Genomic DNA, 23,616 nt, shown 5'->3' with positions numbered 1-23,616 from the left:
ATACATCAATTTGTTTTGTATGTCATAGAAAATAACATAAAAATCTTAAGTCATATTTTACAGCTTCTTTCTGAAAAGGACTAGTAGAATAAATAAAAATAACTAAATTAAATAACTAATGAAATACATGAAAATTCAACTTTTAAAACCACAATTCTGAACCTTTAAATTGTGTTGGTTTCTTAGAACATGGCTGAACAGCTGTTTCTATCGGTCTACTTAATCTGTCTACACATCTTTTTATTACTCATTCTTCTTTATGTTTTAATGTAAACAGAGTCCACACAGTGGTAAAAGAGAACTGTATAGAGAATTTTGAGTAAACTCAAATGAAAGCGTAAGGTGGTGACACAGTTTAACACATGCAAATAATCAAATAAGCACATTAGTCCTTTTTGTGAACATGGATAAATAAGGATCAATAGTTTACAGCATTGTTCAGCCATGCCACTAAATGCTTTTTTACACATTGTTTTAACCTGGGCTCAGACACAAAGTCCCAAATTTAGTTAGTCCCTGACTTTGAGTTGTGGTTATGACTAATTATTATACACGAGGCTTTATCTATCTGAACTCTAAGGACACAAATATGAAAAACCTATACTTACCAGCTGATACTCCACACTACACACTAGGTGTGCCATGTGACCTGAAACTTTGGTACAAACTCATCATAATCATTCTGTTAACACTGTTTTTTAACACTGTTTGTGTTGCTGTTCAGCAGTTTAAAATGTTTTAGATTGGATTACATGGAATGAATTTGAATTTTCTTGGGGGGTTTTGTGTGTGTTTTGTTCTTAGCAGATTTTTTCTTCCATAACGTTGAATTCCAGTTACCACATTTCTGGTCATATGACATCCCGAGTGCCCACTTAAAAAAATCCCCACAGTTAATTCAACATTAAAACAAAATAAAAATATGTTAAATAAATAAAGGTTTGCTCTGTGATGAAATATTAAATAAGCATACATTGTACAGAGCACTAACAATGAAAACAATCCTTTAGCCTGTTGATCAGAGAGAGGCCGTCATTATGTCCATTTAAAACCTGTAATCACAGAGCACAATGTTTCTGTGAAACTATAAAGTCCCATATGATCCTCATCATGTCCAGTGACTTCAGAGTGGATCCTCCCTGTCATCCGGCCAGTGTTTGATGTGTGGCAAGCAGCACAGAAGCAGGATAGCTGAGGACTTTAAAAGAAGAGCAGAAAATAGCAACATATGTAGTTGTAAATGTAAATATCAGTGATACTTGTCTTGTCAAAGGGAATAAAATAATGAAAATGTTAACTTACACACTCATTTAGGGAGGATCTTGACACTGCACAGAGGAGGCACAGTCAGTCTGACAATGATGGTGATCTCCAGGGATGTTTTCCTGCAGCAACATTCCTGCCAACTGGCCGTATGATCCAGAGTAGTTGGTTTGTAATGAACAGAAAGGTGTATATGTTAGGTAGTGTGCACTCAGAGCTGGTCCTAAGAAACAAACACATCCTGTAATACACTGAATACCTGTAGTAGTGCTGCTGCAAATATGAAGCCCTTCTATCATGAGTGGTTTCAAAGAAGGTGTTTTGGAGGCTCAGTCACAGAAACTGTGCAGTCTGTTCAGTCCTGAGTGTCTCAGCTCTGAAGGGGATGGATCACAGAGGGAAACACCTGAGTACAGACATTACAATACACTCTAACACTCCTAAGGTCAAGTGAAAACACAATTTAAACACTTTACAAAGAATGAATACATGTTTTCATGGAAATTATGTCATTAACCCTTTTTGTTGTGAGTAAATCTCACCGACTGCTTGTGGGACAAGCTAGAAGGAGGACTTATCACAGAATCTCTCCTGTGCTCCAGATGTGAAGTCTCACGCTCTGATCGTATGGCGATGAAGATGGTGATGATGAAGTTTCTCTGATCTGTGGCATTACAGTTTCTGGCTGCTATGTGCTTCACATTGTTGGATTTTACATGTGAAGCTTGGAGAAGACACAGGAGGACTGTGTCTTGCTTAAAAAAAAAAAAAGAAAAAAAAGGAAACCTAACAGGAAAGGAAACCCCCCCCCCCCCCCTCAACTCCCACCGTACCCTCCCCCCCCCCCCCCCCCCACTCAACTCCCGAACCTCACACCATCCAATGTCTATACAAATGTAGGGTATCAGCTGGTAACAGAAAGCAAGTGTAACATATGCACTACATATGTAACACTGCTGAAACATTTCTGGCCAGAAATGTGCAGTTATCAACCCAGACCCACCCTGATGATTGCACTGGCCAGAAACATGATAAAAGCTCATAAAAATTTATGTTTCATAGTAAAATTGGTCCAAAAATATAATCGTATACTTTTGAAAAAGTTTAAAGTTTATAACAAACCAAAATAATAACATTTTTGTAAATAGTATTTCAAAATAGAGGCACACATAAAGTGGCTTAACTGTCATTATTGCTGTAATTAGGTTTGTTTGTTTGTTTGTTTGTTTTTTTAAAAAGCAACCTTTAGTCATTATTGTTCTCTCAGAAACAATGAAGAAGCTGTTGAACATTTATGTGTTGTGTAGGCAATCCTCTGGTCCACCCTCCCTCCCTCCCAGCCACAGTGAGACTGGGGCAGCCTGGCAGGATGTTGAAGCCTGGCTGCAGAGAGGATATGCCTACACTATTCATTTTAAACTGCTATATTTGATTTTTCTGACATTTATAGGTTACTGTTAGTGAATTTTAGATTTTCTGTAATAAATAAAATTGTCATCTTTTACTGATATCATTACTTAATTCATGTAATTGTATTTTATGTAAACAATTCAAACATTATACTGCAATGCAGGGCGTCAACTTTTAAATATCGCTCTACTTTATGTCTGTGAAGGTTCTCAGTCATCCAGGTCATCGTAGTCAAAGGAGCTTGCAAAGAAAAGCGTCTGGACTTCTTTCTGGAGTTCAAGCATCGCTCTACTTTCTTAAGTCATTCAAAAATATAGATATTACTTACTGTATTCAAAGATCTAGATCATGAATCATCACAGGACAATACACAGTATACTGGGTCATGGTAACTATGGTAGGTCTTCATGACTCCAGAATGGAGACATCGATCTGACTGAGAAATGAAAATTAGGTCAAGCAGTGTGTTCTTCTCTGTGGTAGGGGCAGTGATGACCTGTGCGTATCCCCTAGACTCAAACAGCTCCAGGATTGGTTTGTTTGCACTGGATAAAACATTCTCATTAAAATCACCACAAACTATGATGGGATGACAGTCCATGATCTCCAATGAGTCTAATAGGCTTACCAGGTTTTTCAGGAATGGCCTCAGAGTGTAGTCTGGAGGTCTGTATACAACTGCAATCAGAGCACTGACTGGTGCTTCAACCTTTAAAGCCAGAAATTCAAGGTCAGTTACATTATGGATGTACTGTTTTTCATGCACTTGAATGTCACTTTTCACATAAACAGCAACTCCACCACCACTTCTGTTTGCCATCTGGGGAAAGTTTGTGTAGGACAGGTGTCTGTTGCGTTTGAACAAATTGTAATTTTCCAAGTGGAGACTCTCTGCGACAAAAGAGCCCCGCAGGTGTGTTTCTGTTAGGCACAAAACATCTGCTAGACACAATTCATGGTGACTTTTGATGTCATTAATGTGAGCTGGCAGTCCCTCTGTATTATGATGAACAATGGTGAAAACCTCTGACCTGCTCAGTGTTTGCCTCACGTGTAGAAGAGGCATCATGTCATCAAGGTTGGCTTGTCTCATGTTCTCAAGCGCTGCAGTGATTTCTGGGTTGGTGAATATTTTTTTCTCCTCCATATCAAGAAGATACAGTCCACTGAGAGACGTCACTCTACTGACAGCTACGTAGGCCATGCCGGGCTCAAAAATGCTCTTAAGAGAGACAACAGCTGATGTAGTTGTCATACCCTGTACCTTATGTATTGTACATGCAAAGGCCAGCTTCACTGGGAACTGTCTTCGTACCACTCCTTTCTGCTTCAGATTCTCCTCTGCTCTCTCAATGTACACCATGTCGTCTGCTGGTGTGCGGTTATTCTTTCCAGATGTCTCATTATCCATTTTAAGTCCAAGCTTGATGATGTGTTGGTCATTTTCAGAGTAAACTACTCTAAGTAGTATTCCAAAAGCTCCATTAACCAAACCATTTTGTATGTCAATGTTTCTGGTGAGCATGACACGAGCTCCTTCTGCAACTTTCAGTGTGTCTGGTAACTCGTTTTTACCTCCTTTCAATGGTCTGTCTTGAAGTGCCATTCTGCCAGTTCTAGGATCTTTTCTATAATCATCTGCATGGATGTCAATGATATGAGTGTGGAGCAGAGCCAGTGTTGAAGAGTTGTGTGCATCCACTTCTTTATTAGTTGCAAAAATGTGCAATGCATCAGTCGGACAATGGGCTGGTTCAGTTATGGCCTGTAACAACAAATTTCTATCTGCTTCGCAAAGCTCATCCAACTTTCCTTTTACACGAATTCTGTTCAGCATCTCAGCAAAGACAACATCATCTTTCTGACGCATAATCTCAGTCAGAGTGATCATCTGAAAATGCTCCCGCCACAGGTCGATCTCAGACGGGTCGTGCACACAGAGAGGTTTAGACTGTCGCACTGGGGGTAGCTGATAGAAGTCTCCGACAGCAATGACTGACATGCCTCCAAAGGGTCTCCGAGTCCCTTTGATCTGTTTGAGTCTTGCATCTACATATGCAAACAGATGTCTTGACACCATAGACACTTCGTCAATGACGATTATTTCAGCATTCAAAAGTTCTGATCTGACTTCATCCAGCTGATTGCCAAGTCCCTGAATGGGAGGTTTTAAGCTTCTAGGCAGCTTGAGAAGAGAATGCAGTGTTGTTCCAGAAATGTTAAAAGCTGCAGTCCCAGTGAAAGCAGTTAACAGGACGGTGGGTTTTGATATGTCAACGTCGTCTGCATATCTGGGCACTTTGCTCAGTATCTTAGATGCTTCTGAGTAGATGCATTTGATTAGATGTGATTTTCCTGTTCCAGCACCACCATTAATATAAAAGAAAAACTGCTCTGGATTTAGAGCACAGACTCTTTTAATGCACCAGTCTCTAACTGCATAAAATATGCAGGCTTGCTTCTTATTCAGATTTTGAAACATCTGACGTAACAATGTGGGATCAATAGCAGGGGGTTCCCTGATGGCTCTGACTTCTGTTGAAGCATCAGCCTGACGGCTGTAGTCGGGCACATCTTCCTGTTCATTTTCATTGTCTCGCTCTCTTTCTTGTTCGACAAGTGGCAACCTTACGAGATCTGATTCAGGTGCCAGATTACACCATTCGTCAGTCACACCTCTGTTCTGCTCATATTCCTCAACAGCGCTCTCGATCTCCTCACTGTTTTTCTCATATTTTTCTCTGTTTCTTTTGACAATGTGTTGCACGTACTCAAGATGGTCAGTACCTGGTAGCTGTACACAGCCAGCACCATAGAAAGCCTGATAGGTTGGCAACGATGGTGTTTTCAGTTCGTGGTCTGAACGATGAGGAAGGTACAGTTTAAGCAGTCTTCCGTAATATTGCTCTGGATGTTTTTCTTGTGAGCAGCGGTGAAATCTGATGATAGCAGGCTTATTGTTTTTGCGCCTTTGCACAAACCCCATCTCATTGAGAAGGGGCAAAACATCTTTACCTTTTTTCTGTTGGCCATAGACAATCCTGCAAGTAGCAGCAAAGTCTGCCATGCACATCTCCTCATACTCTGGTGTTTCAGGTCTGGCTTTGTATTTGTCATTCAAAGATGTCATCCAAACATTGGAAGACTCAGGTGTTGTGTTGTCCAGAACTGACAGGGGACGACTCATTTTCACAGGATTATCATCAGTTGGAATGAATATTACAGCACGTGAGCATTGCTTCATGTGAAGACCACATGCACGAGCAACACACTCCTGTGCACTGATCTCTCGCTTCTTTGAATATGCCTGCATGACGGCTCTCATTTCATCGCACTCATTTACACTGTCTTTATGGGAGTTCTCAATGACAGTTTTCAGGTACTCAGATAGCCCGCCCTCTTTTTTTGATATATATTTCATTAAATAATTTGCAGCACCAAAAGCATCTAAAACAAAGCTTATGTCGATATTACTGTTCCAGGCTTCAAGCAGATGTGGATTATAGCCGTTTATCCAAGAGTCTTTTGGATCACGCTTTAGTATGATCGTACTCCTCATGTTCATTTTATTCAGGTATCTCTCATATTCTGCATGTGTCAACTTGCATCTTTCCAAGAGCTGCTCTAAACTCATGGAAGCAGTTTCAGGTTCATTCAGCAGCTGGTTCAGTGGTCTGAGCTTGTTCTTTGCCGTTTCTACTTCCAGTGCATCATCCTCACTGGGTCTTGTGATCATTGTCTCATTGCAGGGTGGTTTGGGAAAACCAAAACGGCACCCGGAGCTTAAACTCCTAAAGCACGTCTTTGTGTGGTTCTTACTGTGTTTTTGCACTTCTGTTACTTTTTTGTACAGTTCAGGTTGTTTATGTGGATCAGGCAGCTGAGCTGTGATGTATTTGTTTATAAAATCAAGAACAGTTTGCTCATCATCCTCCTCAAACACAGGAGCACCTTCTACCCACAGGAGGCAGTGTATGTGTGGGCTTCCTCTGTGCTGAAACTCAACTCTGTAAAAGTAGTCAATGACTTTGCCAAGTGGCTCTGCAGGAGATAAGAGTAAATCTCTGAATAATGCTTCAACTCTCTTGTCAAACATGCGCATTGTTGTGACAGGATTGCTTCTCAGGATGTCACACTTTGCTGACCAGTCGAGTCCTTCAAAATTCACTTGTTCACCTTGCTGCCTTGTTATTGCCTCGATCACTTCAGGCCAGCGCATTTCAGCAGCTGAAAATGTGCAAAAGAACGTGGGAGTTCCCAACTGTCTGATCATGGCAAAAAGATCTCTTGTTGTTTTCTCCCAATAGGCTGGGGTTCCTCTCAGAGGCTGCATGAATCTCACTGCATCTTTATTTCGCACCAGTTTCTCCACCTCATGTTTATCTTGTAACATGCCTGAGGTTATTTTTCTACCATCTCTGGTCAGAGGCTTTGCCTTCCTTAACTGTACTGTCATGCTGGATGTAGCCAAGTGTATTTCAGTCACAAACTGTGCAAAGAATAAATAGTTTGTGTCTTTGGCAAAACGATCATCAATGCAGAAAAGTCTTGATTTGAAATACCCACTGGGGGATACTTTGATCAGCCTTCTTTCATCAAGTGTGTTTTGGCCTGTAGGAAACTGCACAGGGAAGGCCATGGCCTCCAGTTTAGGTGTTTTGAAAAAACTTATTGGATTGTTTCTCTCTGCAGGAGCAACAGAGTAGATTCCTTCACTGAAACATAATATCTCCTCAGCCACATCAGGGGGCTGCAAACAGGACTCGAGTGAAAAACCACCATTAGTCAGTCCATCCGCTTGCTCTGAATCATCTCTCATCTGTTCATGTGATTGTTCACCATCACAGGGTAACATGTCAATATCCTGTTCATTTTTATTTTGTGCTTCACTCAGTGCATTTTTCTCACAGCTGTCAATTTCCATTAAATCAGCCTCATCATAATCGTCCTCATTCATGTTTTCATCATCCTCCTCCTCATCATCTTCATCAGGAAGTGTTGGGTCACACAGCTCAGGATCATCTCTGATGCTCACATCCTTATACTGTGGATGAATCTGCTTGAGTTTATGCAGTGCTTGCACAAGTTTAGACCAGCTTACAGTCTGAAACAGCTGATGACCTTTGTAAGACAAGCGTCTCTTCAATTTTATTCTCATCACCTGAGAATTAATTCTTAATCGAGGCAATGCTTCAACAGTTTCCTGTACCTCGGATGGGACACAGACCACATTTCCTCTAATTGCTCTTTGTCTGCCTTTGGGAAGAGGAATAATCTTGGCAAATGGTATGCACTTGGCTATGAGATGTCTCTCCAGTATGTTGAGATCAGACAATTCAGCTGGAATATCAGCAAGATTCAGTTTATTGGCAACAGCAAGTGCTGGCATGGATCCATTTTTAAGATGATCGTGGCAGGTGTGACAAATCCACTCTCTCTTTCTCTCATCGGGCACATTGCACTGCTCATTTCTGCAGTTTTCATCACAAACATGAACATACTTTCCTGTCAAACATGTTGCAACCACATGTGGGTTTTTGACATAATTTGACCTTCTGCAGGGTCGTACTTGGTTTGGAAATGAAGCCTTGAAACATACAGTACATGGGTATGATGGTCCAACTTTGATTTGTGATTTGAACACAGATATGGCCTCGTTGATCACACTGTTGTCACTCTCTTGGGTTTGTCTGTTCACCCATCTGTATTTCCTTTTTATTTTCATTGCACATCTCATGTTGTGCATAATCCTGAATGCAAGATTACTTTGATACCTGTCTCGCATTAGTTGTTTCATTAGTTGTCTGTGTCTTACTCTGAATGCGTTATCACGTGCATAACGCTGAGTCACTCGAGATCTCTGTCTCTCTCTGAATTCAGGGTTTTCTTGATACCTTTTAGTTATATAGTTTTTTTGTTTTTGTCTAAATTCATCGTTCTCACAGTAGCGTCTTTTAATATATTGTTGTTGTTTCTTTCTGAATTCATCGTTCTCACAGTAGCGTCTTTTAATATATTGTTGTTGTTTCTTTCTGAATTCATCGTTCTCACAGTAGCGTCTTTTAATATATTGTTGTTGTTTCTTTCTGAATTCATCGTTCTCACAATAGCGTCTTTTAATATATTGTTGTTGTTTCTTTCTGAATTCATCGTTCTCACAGTAGCGTCTTTTAATATATTGTTGTTGTTTCTTTCTGAATTCATCGTTCTCACAGTAGCGTCTTTTAATATATTGTTGTTGTTTCTTTCTGAATTCATCGTTCTCACAGTAGCGTCTTTTAATATATTGTTGTTGTTTCTTTCTAACTGTAGCATTCTCAGAAAAACGTTTTTTAACATATTGTTTTTGTTTCTTTCTGAATTCATCATTTTCACAGTAACGTCTTCTAATATATCTCTGTTGTTTCTGTCTCAATTCATCATTCTCACAATAACGTCTTTTCATATACTGTTGTTTTTTCTGTCTGACTTCAGGATTGTTTTTATATGCCTCGCTTGTGCAAGACTTTTTCTTTTCTTTGTACTCTTTGTTTGAAGCATACTTTTGTCGTTCTTTCCTTTTTTGGTTTTCTTTTCTCTGATTTCTGGGTTTCTCTGATGCCATTAATCTTCTTTTCATTTTGTGCCTTTGTTGTTTATTAACTTTTTTCAGTTTTTGTAAAACTATATCAGAAAGGTCACAGGCAGCAACATTTGTTATGGCAGCATTTGATTGACATAAAAAAGCATCCCTTGATGGAAGGAAACTTAATTCACTGCATAGTTCTTCAGTTGGTATATTAGGAGGTTCATTCTGATCTTCATATGATGTGAACTGAGTCACGTGAACTTCTTTTTGTTTCACCGGTGGCGTACAAATGGACATTTGACAAAAGATGTTCTCAGTCAGATCAGTCGTTGTGTTTCTCCTTGGAGAAGAGGAGTTTGCTTCATCAACAGTTGTATCAGAGTGAGTAGGTGCCACAGCAGTGGCAGCTGTTGGTCTGCAGACTGTGTCTGTGATAGTATCACTCAGGTTGACTGTGCTCATACTGTAGAACTGCACAGGCTTCAGTTCATAGTTACAAGAGGGTGATATCTCCATCATTTCATAAGAATCTTGGATCCTCTTAATCATGTCACTGAGGAGTGTGAATTTCAGCATCACTGCTGTACCACGATTACGTGACTGTAGTAATAGAGGAAGACCACTGGGTGTTCTGGAGTGTGGATCAAAGAAACCATATTTGCCTGATGTGGATCTGAACACTGCGATACACAATCCACTCATAATCAATAAGGCATACTGCACATCTGACAACAGGCAGCTCAGTCCTGCTTCTAAGCTGAGAAAGGTATCTACTGCCTCCTCTGGAGGTTCTTCAAATGTCCCATACCGGGAAGGCTGTGTCATGTCGACATCATACATAGACCAGCGAGCATCAACTTTGTCTGGCAGCTCATCGGTTGCCAAATGAATATTTTTAGGAAATCTTTTCTTGGCCTCTTTGTACATCACATCACCTTTATCCAAGACCAGATTAAGGTCAGCTGTAGTCATGTTTTCATTCTCATGAAGGAATGCAAGAAATGTGAGTGAGTTGCATGTGCACTGCTTGTTTCTGGAGTCTCCATATTTAGGATGTGCCTGGCTGTGAGATGCACAGACAAGTGTAATAGAGGGCTGGTTTTCAAGGTTCACTCTTTCTGCATGAGATGGTCCTGCCACATCACTGTGACAGCCTCTTTTCAAAAAGTCAGCATAACCCACCTGTGGGGCACTTGACACCTCATGTTGTTCATTAACTTTATGCTGCAGTCCACTCTTTACAGCATCAGCATAAGATACCTGTTGTACATGTGCAGGAACATGTTGACCTGCCTGTTTGACACTGTCAGAATTGGTCTTTGTAGACACACTGTCTTCTGCAGAGCTCTGAGGAAAATCAAACTCAGCTTGTTCACATGTTGGTACTTTGTGAAACTCATGAAACTTCTTCCAGCGTTGTTTTGCAGCTTGTGACTTTTTCTGCTTCCTTGGCATTTTCACACACCTGCAAGTGTTTCTTAGTCTTTAGAAAATATGTTCACAAGATAAGAGTGGCACACACCAGATGTTGTCTTTGTTTTTATATTTCAGTTTTTATTTGTCTTAAACAGTTGTCTTTCGTTTGACAGTTTGTTCTTCAGTTGAGAGAATATTATGCACTCTCTTTATTGGCTTGGCATTTTTCAGCAGCAAGCCAAGAGTGAAAAACAGGTAGAGAGAAAATTTAGAAGAGAGAACAGGCAGAGCAGGAGAGACACGGCTGGGAAATCACAATCAAACCGTGAATTAGTTTTCTTTGTTTGTTCAGTTTGTTCTCAGGTAGAGGCAATATATGCACTCTTTATTGCTTTAATGGCTTGGCGTTTTTCAGCAGCAAGCCAAGAGTGAAAAACAGGTAGAGAGAAAATTTAGCAGTGAGAACAGACAGAGCAGGAGAGACACGGCTTTAAATCAAACCGCAGATTTTTCTTTGTTTGTTCAGTTTGTTCATAGGTTGAGGCAAAATATGCACTCTTTATTGCTTTGTTGGCTTGGCGTTTTTCAGCAGCAAGCCAAGAGTGAAAAACAGGTAGAGAGAAAATTTAGCAGAGAGAACAGACAGAGCAGGAGAGACACGGCTTTAAATCAAACCGCAAAAGGATTGTTGGTTTGGCAAAATTTCTCACAAACCACAGAGTGAAATACAGATGGAAAGAAGGCAGAGACAATAGGTGGAGCAGGACAGAGGATAGAGGGGTTGGGGGGTTGGGATGTGAGAGAGAAGACTGGAGATCTGGTCCTTGTTCTTCTTCTTCTACACACTCTGAACAAAAAACAAGAAAAAAAAATAATTTTATTAAAATTATATCACATGGTAATTGTATGAACTAAATGTGACTACTGCAAAAGGACAAAACAAATATTCAAGCTAAACTGTTGTCGGCTGCCATGTGCAAAAAGTTGCATAATTGGGCACTTTTTAAAAGAATAAATATTTAATTAAATTCAGCAATAATATTTTTAAATACAAATATGATTGAGTGAATCATTAATTAATCACATGTAGTGTGACTACAAAAATGTACGAAAAAAATATTTTAGCCCAATTGTTAAGCTGCACTTATGTGTATTTATTATAAAATTGTGTTTAAAAGGTCTAGCACAAAGTTTGAACCCATCACTTTACAGCTTATATTAGTCATATTATTTTTTTATTTTGGTCTACTTCTCTTACAGTATGTGCACACCTACCAGGCAAAGCACAGTGTCAGTCAGGTTCCTGAAAGAAACGAGAAATAATACGTTAGTTGTCTGTACAGTGTTATCAGACTAACAGAAATACAAAGCCCACACGACATGATACACTGAACTTCTAGTCAGCAGGGTAATTATAGAGTAATATAGCACACCAACTGATACAGCAGTCATTTTACAATTCAAACTAGTTAACTGAAGTATTGCCACTTATGTAAGGCTACTGTTAGACTGTTACTAGCCTTAGCATTGCTGCTAGCGCTAGCATTCCGGCTAGCATTAGCACTTCAGTTAGTGTTAGCATTGCAGCTAGCGTTAGCATTGCAGCTAGCGTTAGCATTGCAGCTAGCGTTAGCAATGCTGCTAGCGCTAGCACTCTTACTGTTAAAACTGAGCCACAATGGCAATAATAAAGCTAATTTCTTACTTTTGTCTCACTGACCGGCAAGAAATATCACAGGAATATTATTTTTGTCAGTTAACAACTGCTAAGGCTAGTGTTAGCACTATAGCTAGCGTTAGCATTGTTGCTAGCATTAGCATTGAAGCTAGCGTTAGCACTGCTGCTAACAGCAAAACGTAATAAACGTATATAAATGATAGCGAAGGTTATTCTTTTTTCTTTCTTTCTTCTTTGAATTGTTTTTAACTCTGTTGGACTTGATATGTGAGTTTAAATGTCAAACATGTATTTTTTCCATCATAAAAATAAAACACTGCAGTACTGAGTGTACTGTACTTACCACAGCAGAGAGCAAAGCGGAATGACGACAGTTGGTCCAGTGATAGGTTAAAAACAGATGAGGCGTTCAGGTGGTGCTTGGAAATTTGACCATCAGTTTGAACAGCAATAATGAGCATATACATGTCTGTGTGTTGGTCTCTGTGTGTGTGACAGACATAGAGAGATAGAGGGAAAAAATACACTATACTAGTGTACAAATTGGTCCTTTTTGCCCAAGTATAAGCGAATGAGTGACATACAGAAAAACAGGGCAACTGGCATTAAATGAGCAAATAAAAAGTATTAAATCTTGAACTGTTTTGTGGGTTTTATTTTAAGACTACTTTGAGTGTATTCGTGGGGAGATAAACTATACAGACTATAAACAGAGACATTAAATGAGATTAGGTTAGTTAAACGTTAGTTAAAAGGTGGGGAAATTAACTACAGACCGATAGATGCTGAGAGCTTTAATTATCCAGTCAGAAAGGATGATTTTGAAGTCATCAACTGACTCCAACTGCCCAGATCTGAAAAACCTTTGTGCCAATCACAATGCTCTACTTAGTTGGCATATACTAATTAATCTGTGTCAAAACCCTGTCAAATCTGTCTTATTGTACTTTTGAAAAAGTTAATCTTACTACAATCTAACATTTTTAGGTTTAACCTTGGTAGAGTGAGAGAGAGCTCGTTAAGCAGGCAGGTGTGAGCCTGCACAGACATGCACCTCACTTTTGCTGCTTAAAATGAACAGAAAAGTCAGGCCCAAACAAATTCTTCCCAAATGAAAAGTACATGTCGTATTGACAAAATTCTTTCACCGTGAGCGACAGCCATGTCTAGTCTACCTAATTCTCAGTTTTCATGCCTGTGGAGTTTATTATATGGACGTGGTGACAGTGTAAAGACACCATGCTCTTCTGATTTTCAAACCAACCTTCTGAGCCATTTTAACATTAGAGTCTATGGAAGAGTTGGAGGGAGGAGGCTGTGCATTGGTGACATTTATGAAAGAACCATAACACCTAGTACAATAGTAAACACATTGGATGAAAGAGGACAGCCATGGCTACGTTTTGAGGGTAAAATCATACCTGTAGAGCAAACGCTGTGGACACAGCAGCAGTTTTAAAAAAGATTTTAAGATTAATTTTTTTGCTCCTCTCACTCTAGCAGTTGAGCTGTCTCACTCTAGCCCCAACATTCCGTCCCATACACACCCATTATAAACTCTGAAACGGGTGAAAAAACATCATGAAACTTAAACTGGAACTGAAGAAAAAGTATAATAGATATTGAAAAGATAAATACAAGTTGAATAGTTGAATGTCTTGTCTTTGTTTTAAAGTTTGAATGGTGGCTCTATGTCAATGTATGTGGAAGTAGTAAGAGTTTAAAAATGAGTAAGTTGAATGAGGATTTGAAGGGTCTCCCCATTGAAATACATTATAAATTTTTGTTGAATAAAGTTGAATAAAATTAAAAATATAAATGTTAAAAATATGAAAAATAGAAGCAGTGTTGTTCAAAAGAATAGGAATCTAACGGTGTTTGAATGGTTTTTCTAAGTTGAACGGTTTTGAAGTTATAGGATTACAAAAAACGTACGGAATACAGAATAAAATATAATAACTAGAAAGTGCATTTTCTGAAGAAACTGCAGTGTGAATGCTTGAATCTGAATGTATGCATTGAAATGAAATAATTACTGAATTTAAGTTAAAAATTTTGAATGAGATAAAAAAAACCCCGAATTTAACCTGAAAACAAAAGTGCTGAACTGCTAAAAGCTGAAGGTTACACAGAAGAAGAAGTTGGAAAAAAGCTGAAAATGTTTTAATTGTAAATTAGAAAAACCTAAGAAATGAGAAAAGAACATTTAGAGTCAGAAAACATCTGAAAGAATATTAAAAGGTCATATTCTTTGAATCACTGAATGACTCAAATGTGATCCCTCCACTTTGATCCACACAGTTTAAAAAGTTTAAATGCCTGAGCTTTGAAAGATACGGTGTTGGAAAGAGAACAATAATGGCGACAATTTGAGGGTAAAATGATGGCTGTAACACTGTGGACACAGCAGCAGTTGAAAGAGAAGTGCTTAAGATGAATCTTGGTACAGTGGCAGGCAGAGCTCGTTAAGCAGGCAGGTGTGAGCCTGGTTGCTATAGTGACCGCACCCAATGGCTCCATACACACGTACACAGACATGCGCCTCACTTTTGCTGCTTAAAATGAACAGAAAAGTCAGGCCGAAACAAATCGTTCCCAAATGAAAAGTATAGGTCGTATTGACAAAATTCTTTCACCGTGAGTGACAGCAATGTCTAGTCTACCTAATTCTCAGTTTTCATGCCTGTGGAGTTTATTATATGGACGTGGTGACAGTGGAAAGACACCATGCTCTTCTGATTTTCAAACGAACCTTCTGAGCCATTTTAACATTAGAGTCTATGGAAGAGTTGGAGGGAGGAGGCTGTGCATTGGTGACATTTACGAAAGAACCATAACACCTAGGACAATAGTAAACACATTGGATGAAAGAGGACAGCGATGGCTACGTTTTGAGGGTAAAATCATACCTGTAGAGCAAACGCTGCGGACACAGCAGCAGTTTTAAAAAAGATTTTAAGATTAATTTTTTTGCTCCTCTCACTCTAGCAGTTGAGCTGCCTCACTCTAGCCCCAACATTCCGTCCCATACACACCCATTATAAACTCTGAAACGGGTGAAAAAACATCATGAAACTTAAACTGGAACTGAAGAAAAAGTATAATAGATATTGAAAAGATAAATACAAGTTGAATAGTTGAATGTCTTGTCTTCGTTTTAAAGTTTGAATGGTGGCTCTATGTCAATGTATGTGGAAGTAGTAAGAGTTTAAAAATTAGTAAGTTGAATGAGGATTTGAAGGGTCTCCCCATTGAAATACATTATAAATTTTTGTTGAATAAAGTTGAATAAAATTAAAAATATAAATGTTAAAAATATGAAAAATAGAAGCAGTGTTGTCCAAAAGAATAGGAATCTAACGGTGTTTGAATGGTTTTTCTAAGTTGAACGGTTTTGAAGGAGTAGGATTACAAAAAACGTACGGAATACAGAATAAAATATAATAACTAGAAAGTGCATTTTCTGAAGAAACTGCAGTGTGAATGCTTGAATCTGAATGTATGCACTGAAATGAATTAATTACTGAATTTAAGTTAAAAATCTTGAATGAGATAAAAAAAAAAAAACCCCGAATTTAACCTGAAAACAAAAGTGCTGAACTGCTAAAAGCTGAAGGTTACACAGAAGAAGAAGTTGGAAAAAAGCTGAAAATGTTTTAATTGTAAATTAGAAAAACCTAAGAAATGAGAAGAGAACATTTAGAGTCAGAAACCATCTGAAAGAATATTAAAAGGTCATATTCTTTGAATCACTGAATGACTAAAATGTGATCCCTCCACTTGGACCCACACAGTTTAAAAAGTTTACATCTCTGAGCTTTGAAAGACAAGATGTTGGAAAGAGAACAACGATGGCGACGTTTTGAGGGTAAAATGATGGCTTTAACACTGTGGACACAGCAGCAGTTGAAAGAGAAGTGTTTAAGATGAATTTTGGCAGAGTGGCAGAGAGAGCTCGTTAAGCAGGCAGGTGTGAGCCTGGTTGCTATAGTGACCGCACCCAATGGCTCCATACACACGTACACAGACATGCGCCTCACTTTTGCTGCTTAAAATGAACAGAAAAGTCAGGCCGAAACAAATCGCTCCCAAATGAAAAGTAAAAGTCGTATTGACAAAATTCTTTCACCGTGAGCGACAGCAATGTCTAGTCTACCTAATTCTCAGTTTTCATGCCTGTGGAGCTTATTATATGGACGTGGTGACAGTGGAAAGACACCATGCTCTTCTGATTTTCAAACCAACCTTCTGAGCCATTTTAACATTAGAGTCTATGGAAGAGTTGGAGGGAGGAGGCTGTGCATTGGTGACATTTATGAAAGAACCATAACACCTAGTACAATAGTAAACACATTGGATGAAAGAGGACAGCCATGGCTACGTTTTGAGGGTAAAATCATACCTGTAGAGCAAACGCTGCGGACACAGCAGCAGTTTTAAAAAAGATTTTAAGATTAATTTTTTTGCTCCTCTCACTCTAGCAGTTGAGCTGTCTCACTCTAGCCCCAACATTCCGTCCCATACACACCCATTATAAACTCTGAAACGGGTGAAAAAACATCATGAAACTTAAACTGGAACTGAAGAAAAAGTATAATAGATATTGAAAAGATAAATACAAGTTGAATAGTTGAATGTCTTGTCTTCGTTTTAAAGTTTGAATGGTGGCTCTATGTCAATGTATGTGGAAGTAGATACAGTTTAAAGAGGAGGAATTTGAATGAGAATTTGAAGGGTCTCTCCATTGAAATACATTATAAATTTTTGTTAAATAAAGTTGAATAAAATAAAAAATATAAATGTTAAAAATGAGAAAAATAGAAGCAGTGTTGTCCAAAAGAATAGGAATCTAACGGTGTTTGAATGGTTTTTCTAAGTTGAACGGTTTTGAAGGAGATAGATTACAAAAAACGTACGGAATACAGAATAATAATAAATAAAAAAATAGAATAAAGATTAGAAGAACAATACTGTGAATGCTTTTCAAGCATTCACACTAATAATAAAGATTAGAACTAGAAAGTGCATTTTCTGAAGAAACTGCAGTGTGAATGCTTGAATCTGAATGTATGCATTGAAATGAAATAATTACTGAATTTAAGTTAAAAATTTTGAATGAGATTAAAAAAAAAACCCGAATTTAACCTGAAAACAAAAGTGCTGAACTGCTAAAAGCTGAAGGTTACACAGAAGAAGAAGTTGGAAAAAAGCTGAAAATGTTTTAATTGTAAATTAGAAAAACCTAAGAAATGAGAAAAGAACATTTAGAGTCAGAAAACATCTGAAAGAATATTAAAAGGTCATATTCTTTGAATCACTGAATGACTAAAATGTGATCCCTCCACTTGGATCCACACAGTTTAAAAAGTTTAAATGCCTGAGCTTTGAAAGATACGGTGTTGGAAAGAGAACAATAATGGCGACAATTTGAGGGTAAAATGATGGCTGTAACACTGTGGACACAGCAGCAGTTGAAAGAGAAGTGCTTAAGATGAATCTTGGTACAGTGGCAGGCAGAGCTCGTTAAGCAGGCAGGTGTGAGCCTGGTTGCTATAGTGACCGCACCCAATGGCTCCATACACACGTACACAGACATGCGCCTCACTTTTGCTGCTTAAAATGAACAGAAAAGTCAGGCCGAAACAAATCGCTCCCAAATGAAAAGTAAAAGTCGTATTGACAAAATTCTTTCACCGTGAGCGACAGCCATGTCTAGTCTACCTAATTCTCAGTTTTCATGCCTGTGGAGCTTATTATATGGACGTGGTGACAGTGGAAAGACACCATGCTCTTCTGATTTTCAAACGAACCTTCTGAGCCATTTTAACATTAGAGTCTATGGAAGAGTTGGAGGGAGGAGGCTGTGCATTGGTGACATTTATGAAAGAACCATAACACCTAGTACAATAGTAAACACATTGGATGAAAGAGGACAGCCATGGCTACGTTTTGAGGGTAAAATCATACCTGTAGAGCAAACGCTGCGGACACAGCAGCAGTTTTAAAAAAGATTTTAAGATTAATTTTTTCGCTCCTCTCACTCTAGCAGTTGAGCTGCCTCACTCTAGCCCCAACATTCCGTCCCATACACACCCATTATAAACTCTGAAACGGGTGAAAAAACATCATGAAACTTAAACTGGAACTGAAGAAAAAGTATAATAGATATTGAAAAGATAAATACAAGTTGAATAGTTGAATGTCTTGTCTTCGTTTTAAAGTTTGAATGGTGGCTCTATGTCAATGTATGTGGAAGTAGTAAGAGTTTAAAAATGAGTAAGTTGAATGAGGATTTGAAGGGTCTCCCCATTGAAATACATTATAAATTTTTGTTGAATAAAGTTGAATAAAATTAAAAATATAAATGTTAAAAATATGAAAAATAGAAGCAGTGTTGTCCAAAAGAATAGGAATCTAACGGTGTTTGAATGGTTTTTCTAAGTTGAACGGTTTTGAAGTTATAGGATTACAAAAAACGTACGGAATACAGAATAAAATATAACTAGAAAGTGCATTTTCTGAAGAAACTGCAGTGTGAATGCTTGAATCTGAATGTATGGACTGAAATGAATTAATTGCTGAATTTTGAGTTAAAAATTTTGAATGAGATAAAAAAAAAAAAAAAAAACAACCTGAATTTAACCTGAAAAAAAAGGTGCTGAACTGCTAAAAGCTGAAGGTTACACAGAAGAAGAAGTTGGAAAAAAGCTGAAAATGTTTTAATTGTAAATTAGAAAAACCTAAGAAATGAGAAAAGAACATTTAGAGTCAGAAAACATCTGAATGAATATTAAAAGGTCATATTCTTTGAATCACTGAATGACTAAAATGTGATCCCTCCACTTGGACCCACACAGTTTAAAAAGTTTACATCTCTGAGCTTTGAAAGACAAGATGTTGGAAAAAGAACAACGATGGCGACGTTTTGAGGGTAAAATGATGGCTTTAACACTGTGGACACAGCAGCAGTTGAAAGAGAAGTGCTTCAGATGAATCTTGGCAGAGTGGCAGAGAGAGCTCGTTAAGCAGGCAGGTGTGAGCCTGGTTGCTATAGTGACCGCACCCAATGGCTCCATACACACGTACACAGACATGCGCCTCACTTTTGCTCCTTAAAATGAACAGAAAAGTCAGGCCGAAACAAATCGTTCCCAAATGAAAAGTAAAAGTCGTATTGACAAAATTCTTTCACCGTGAGCGACAGCAGCTTCTAGTCTACTGAATTCTCAGTTTTCATGCCTGTGGAGTTTATTATATGGACGTGGTGACAGTGGAAAGACACCATGCTCTTCTGATTTTCAAACGAACCTTCTGAGCCATTTTAACATTAGAGTCTATGGAAGAGTTGGAGGGAGGAGGCTGTGCATTGGTGACATTTACGAAAGAACCATAACACCTAGGACAATAGTAAACACATTGGATGAAAGAGGACAGCCATGGCTACGTTTTGAGGGTAAAATCATACCTGTAGAGCAAACGCTGCGGACACAGCAGCAGTTTTAAAAAAGATTTTAAGATTAATTTTTTTGCTCCTCTCACTCTAGCAGTTGAGCTGCCTCACTCTAGCCCCAACATTCCGTCCCATACACACCCATTATAAACTCTGAAACGGGTGAAAAAACATCATGAAACTTAAACTGGAACTGAAGAAAAAGTATAATAGATATTGAAAAGATAAATACAAGTTGAATAGTTGAATGTCTTGTCTTCGTTTTAAAGTTTGAATGGTGGCTCTATGTCAATGTATGTGGAAGTAGTAAGAGTTTAAAAATGAGTAAGTTGAATGAGGATTTGAAGGGTCTCCCCATTGAAATACATTATAAATTTTTGTTGAATAAAGTTGAATAAAATTAAAAATATAAATGTTAAAAATATGAAAAATAGAAGCAGTGTTGTCCAAAAGAATAGGAATCTAATGGTGTTTGAATGGTTTTTCTAAGTTGAACGGTTTTGAAGGAGTAGGATTACAAAAAACGTACGGAATAGATAAAATATAATAATAATAATAAAGATTAGAAGAACAATACTGTGAATGCTTTTCAAGCATTCACACTAATAACTAGAAAGTGCATTTTCTGAAGAAACTGCAGTGTGAATGCTTGAATCTGAATGTATGGACTGAAATGAATTAATTGCTGAATTTTGAGTTAAAAATATTGAATGAGATTTAAAAAAAACAACAACAAAAAACGAATTTAACCTGAAAACAAAGGTGCTGAACTGCTAAAAGCTGAAGGTTACACAGAAGAAGAAGTTGGAAAAAAGCTGAAAATGTTTTAATTGTAAATTAGAAAAACCTAAGAAATGAGAAAAGAACATTTAGAGTCAGAAAACATCTGAAAGAATATTAAAAGGTCATATTCTTTGAATCACTGAATGACTAAAATGTGATCCCTCCACTTGGATCCACACAGTTTAAAAAGTTTACATCTCTGAGCTTTGAAAGACAAGATGTTGGAAAGAGAACAACGATGGCGACGTTTTGAGTGTAAAATGATGGCTGTAACACTGTGGAGACAGCAGCAGTTGAAAGAGAAGTGTTTCAGATGAATCTTGGCAGAGTGAGAGAGAAAGCTCGTTAAGCAGGCAGGTGTGAGCCTGGTTGCTATAGTGACCGCACCCAATGGCTCCATACACACGTACACAGACATGCGCCTCACTTTTGCTGCTTAAAATGAACAGAAAAGTCAGGCCGAAACAAATCGTTCCCAAATGAAAAGTAAAAGTCGTACTGACAAAATTCTTTCACCGTGAGCGACAGCAATGTCTAGTCTACCAAATTCTCAGTTTTCATGTCTGTGGAGTTTATTATATGGACGTGGTGACAGTGGAAAGACACCATGCTCTTCTGATTTTCAAACGAACCTTCTGAGCCATTTTAACATTAGAGTCTATGGAAGAGTTGGAGGGAGGAGGCTGTGCATTGGTGACATTTATGAAAGAACCATAACACCTAGTACAATAGTAAACACATTGGATGAAAGAGGACAGCGATGGCTACGTTTTGAGGGTAAAATCATACCTGTAGAGCAAACGCTGCGGACACAGCAGCAGTTTTAAAAAAGATTTTAAGATTATTTTTTTTGCTCCTCTCACTCTAGCAGTTGAGCTGCCTCACTCTAGCCCCAACATTCCGTCCCATACACACCCATTATAAACTCTGAAACGGGTGAAAAAACATCATGAAACTTAAACTGGAACTGAAGAAAAAGTATAATAGATATTGAAAAGATAAATACAAGTTGAATAGTTGAATGTCTTGTCTTCGTTTTAAAGTTTGAATGGTGGCTCTATGTCAATGTATGTGGAAGTAGTAAGAGTTTAAAAATGAGTAAGTTGAATGAGAATTTGAAGGGTCTCCCCATTGAAATACATTATAAATTTTTGTTGAATAAAGTTGAATAAAATTAAAAATATAAATGTTAAAAATGAGAAAAATAGAAGCAATGTTGTCCAAAAGAATAGGAATCTAACGATGTTTGAATGGTTTTTCTAAGTTGAACGGTTTTGAAGGAGTAGGCTTTCAAAAAACGTACGGAAAAATAATAAAATATAATAATAATAAAGATTAGAAGAACAATACTGTGAATGCTTTTCAAGCATTCACACTAATAACTAGAAAAATTTGCATTTCCTGCGAAAATGCAGTGTGGATGCTTAAAGCTGAAGCTGTATGCAAAAAGTAGCTGAAAAAGCTGAAAAGTTGCAGAAATTGTAAAAACTTTGCAGAAGCAAAAGAAGTTTGCTAAAATGGAATAACTTAGCAGAACTGCAATATCTTAGAGGAAACATAATACTTGGCAGAGATACAATAGCATAGCAGAATTTAGCAGAAATATTGTAACTTACCAGAAACATGATAACTTCTCAAAAATACAAGAATTTAGGAGAAATAGTATAATATAACAGAAAGAATATATTTAGCCAAAAATACTTAAACATTACAGAAACACTATGATTTAGAAAAATAGTACAACAGAGCAGAAATATTGTGATTTACCAGAGACACTGTGATGAACTATGAATATTGTAATTTTAAATTAAGACTATGTTTTAGCACAAATATTATAATTTGGCAGAAATACTATAATTTAGCAGAAATACTATATTAAGCACAAATCCTATAAAAAGCAGAAATGGTATGATTAAGCATAAATACTACATTTAGTAGAAATACTTTGTTTTAGCACAAATCCCATAAAAAGCAGAAATACTGTACTATGATTTAGTAGAAAAACTATAATTAATCAGAAATACTAAATTTAGCAGAAATACTATATTAAGCACAAATCCTATAAAAAGCAGAAATAGTATATTAAGCACAAATCCTATAAAAAGCAGAAATACTATATTAAGCACAAATCCTATAAAAAGCAGAAATACTATATTAAGCACAAATCTTGTAAAATAGCAGAAATAGTCTGATTTAGCACAATAGTAATAAGTTAAACATAAAAATTGGAAAAGCAAAATGGACAGCTGAAAAAATGCTGAACATGTGGAGGGTCCCTCAAATATACTTGTTAAATGAAAAAAATCGGCAAAAAAATATATATAACAGCCACACAATCACAAATATGTACACATAAGGAAATACACATGCACAGAGAGAGACACACACAAGATCCAATTCAGTCACCCAGTCTAAATATATTGAATATGAATCTTACAATGAGATCATCCCATTAAAAGCCTTTCTCTCTCTCTCTCTCTCTCTCTCTCTCTGTCACACACACACACACACACACACACAGGGAGAGAGAAGTAAGTTTCTAGGTCAGCCTGGGAGCTGCTGAATTTAAATCCACCAATCAGAGTGGCTGTTTACGTTTTCCCGCCAAAAAAGGTGCATCTTTTTACACACGCAGCACAGAGAGAGACACAGGATTATTGCAGTCTATTTCTCATAGTGAGGACTCCCCTCAAACAAATGACCATAATTTCCTAACCGTAGGGGCTAGAATGGTCATTCTTACACGGTTTTGTTCAGAACTGATTGGGGAATCTTCAAGTGTTGACAATTTATCATTAAAATATGAATTTTTAGAGATATATGACATGGATGACTTGTTGACTTAGAAGCCACGAATTCCCCAATATGCAAATTTGAATGCCTGAGGCCACATATATGATTGGCTGCCTGGGAAGCCGTGCAGGCCCTGATTTGTGGATTTGAATTCCTCAGCCCTCAGATATGATTGGCTGGCTTAGAAGCCATGAAGGCCCCAATATGCAAATTTGTATTTCTCAGCCCACATATATGATTGGCTGGGAAACCGTG

General features: G+C 37.8%; 2 long non-coding RNA genes across 2 annotated transcripts; both read right to left on the bottom strand.

Moving 5' to 3' along the window:
* Positions 1 to 603: 603 nt before the first annotated feature.
* LOC309705779 lies at positions 604 to 2,036 on the bottom strand. The gene is made up of 3 exons (XR_014276609.1): positions 1,523 to 2,036; positions 1,303 to 1,406; positions 604 to 1,198 (listed from the first exon to the last, which is right to left on the bottom strand). It is a non-coding gene; the product is annotated as an uncharacterized lncRNA (long non-coding RNA).
* Positions 2,037 to 10,775: 8,739 nt separating this feature from the next.
* On the bottom strand, positions 10,776 to 13,158 carry LOC309705789. The gene is made up of 3 exons (XR_014276613.1): positions 13,112 to 13,158; positions 11,933 to 12,818; positions 10,776 to 11,504 (listed from the first exon to the last, which is right to left on the bottom strand). It is a non-coding gene; the product is annotated as an uncharacterized lncRNA (long non-coding RNA).
* Between the last annotated feature and the right edge of the window lie 10,458 nt (positions 13,159 to 23,616).

This window comes from Aulonocara stuartgranti, assembly GCF_965226115.1.
Source record: "Aulonocara stuartgranti genome assembly, chromosome: 4".
Lineage (NCBI taxonomy): Eukaryota > Metazoa > Chordata > Actinopteri > Cichliformes > Cichlidae > Aulonocara > Aulonocara stuartgranti.
The sequence above is the reverse complement of the archived record's forward strand: the minus strand, read 5'-3'. Positions and strand labels throughout refer to the sequence as shown.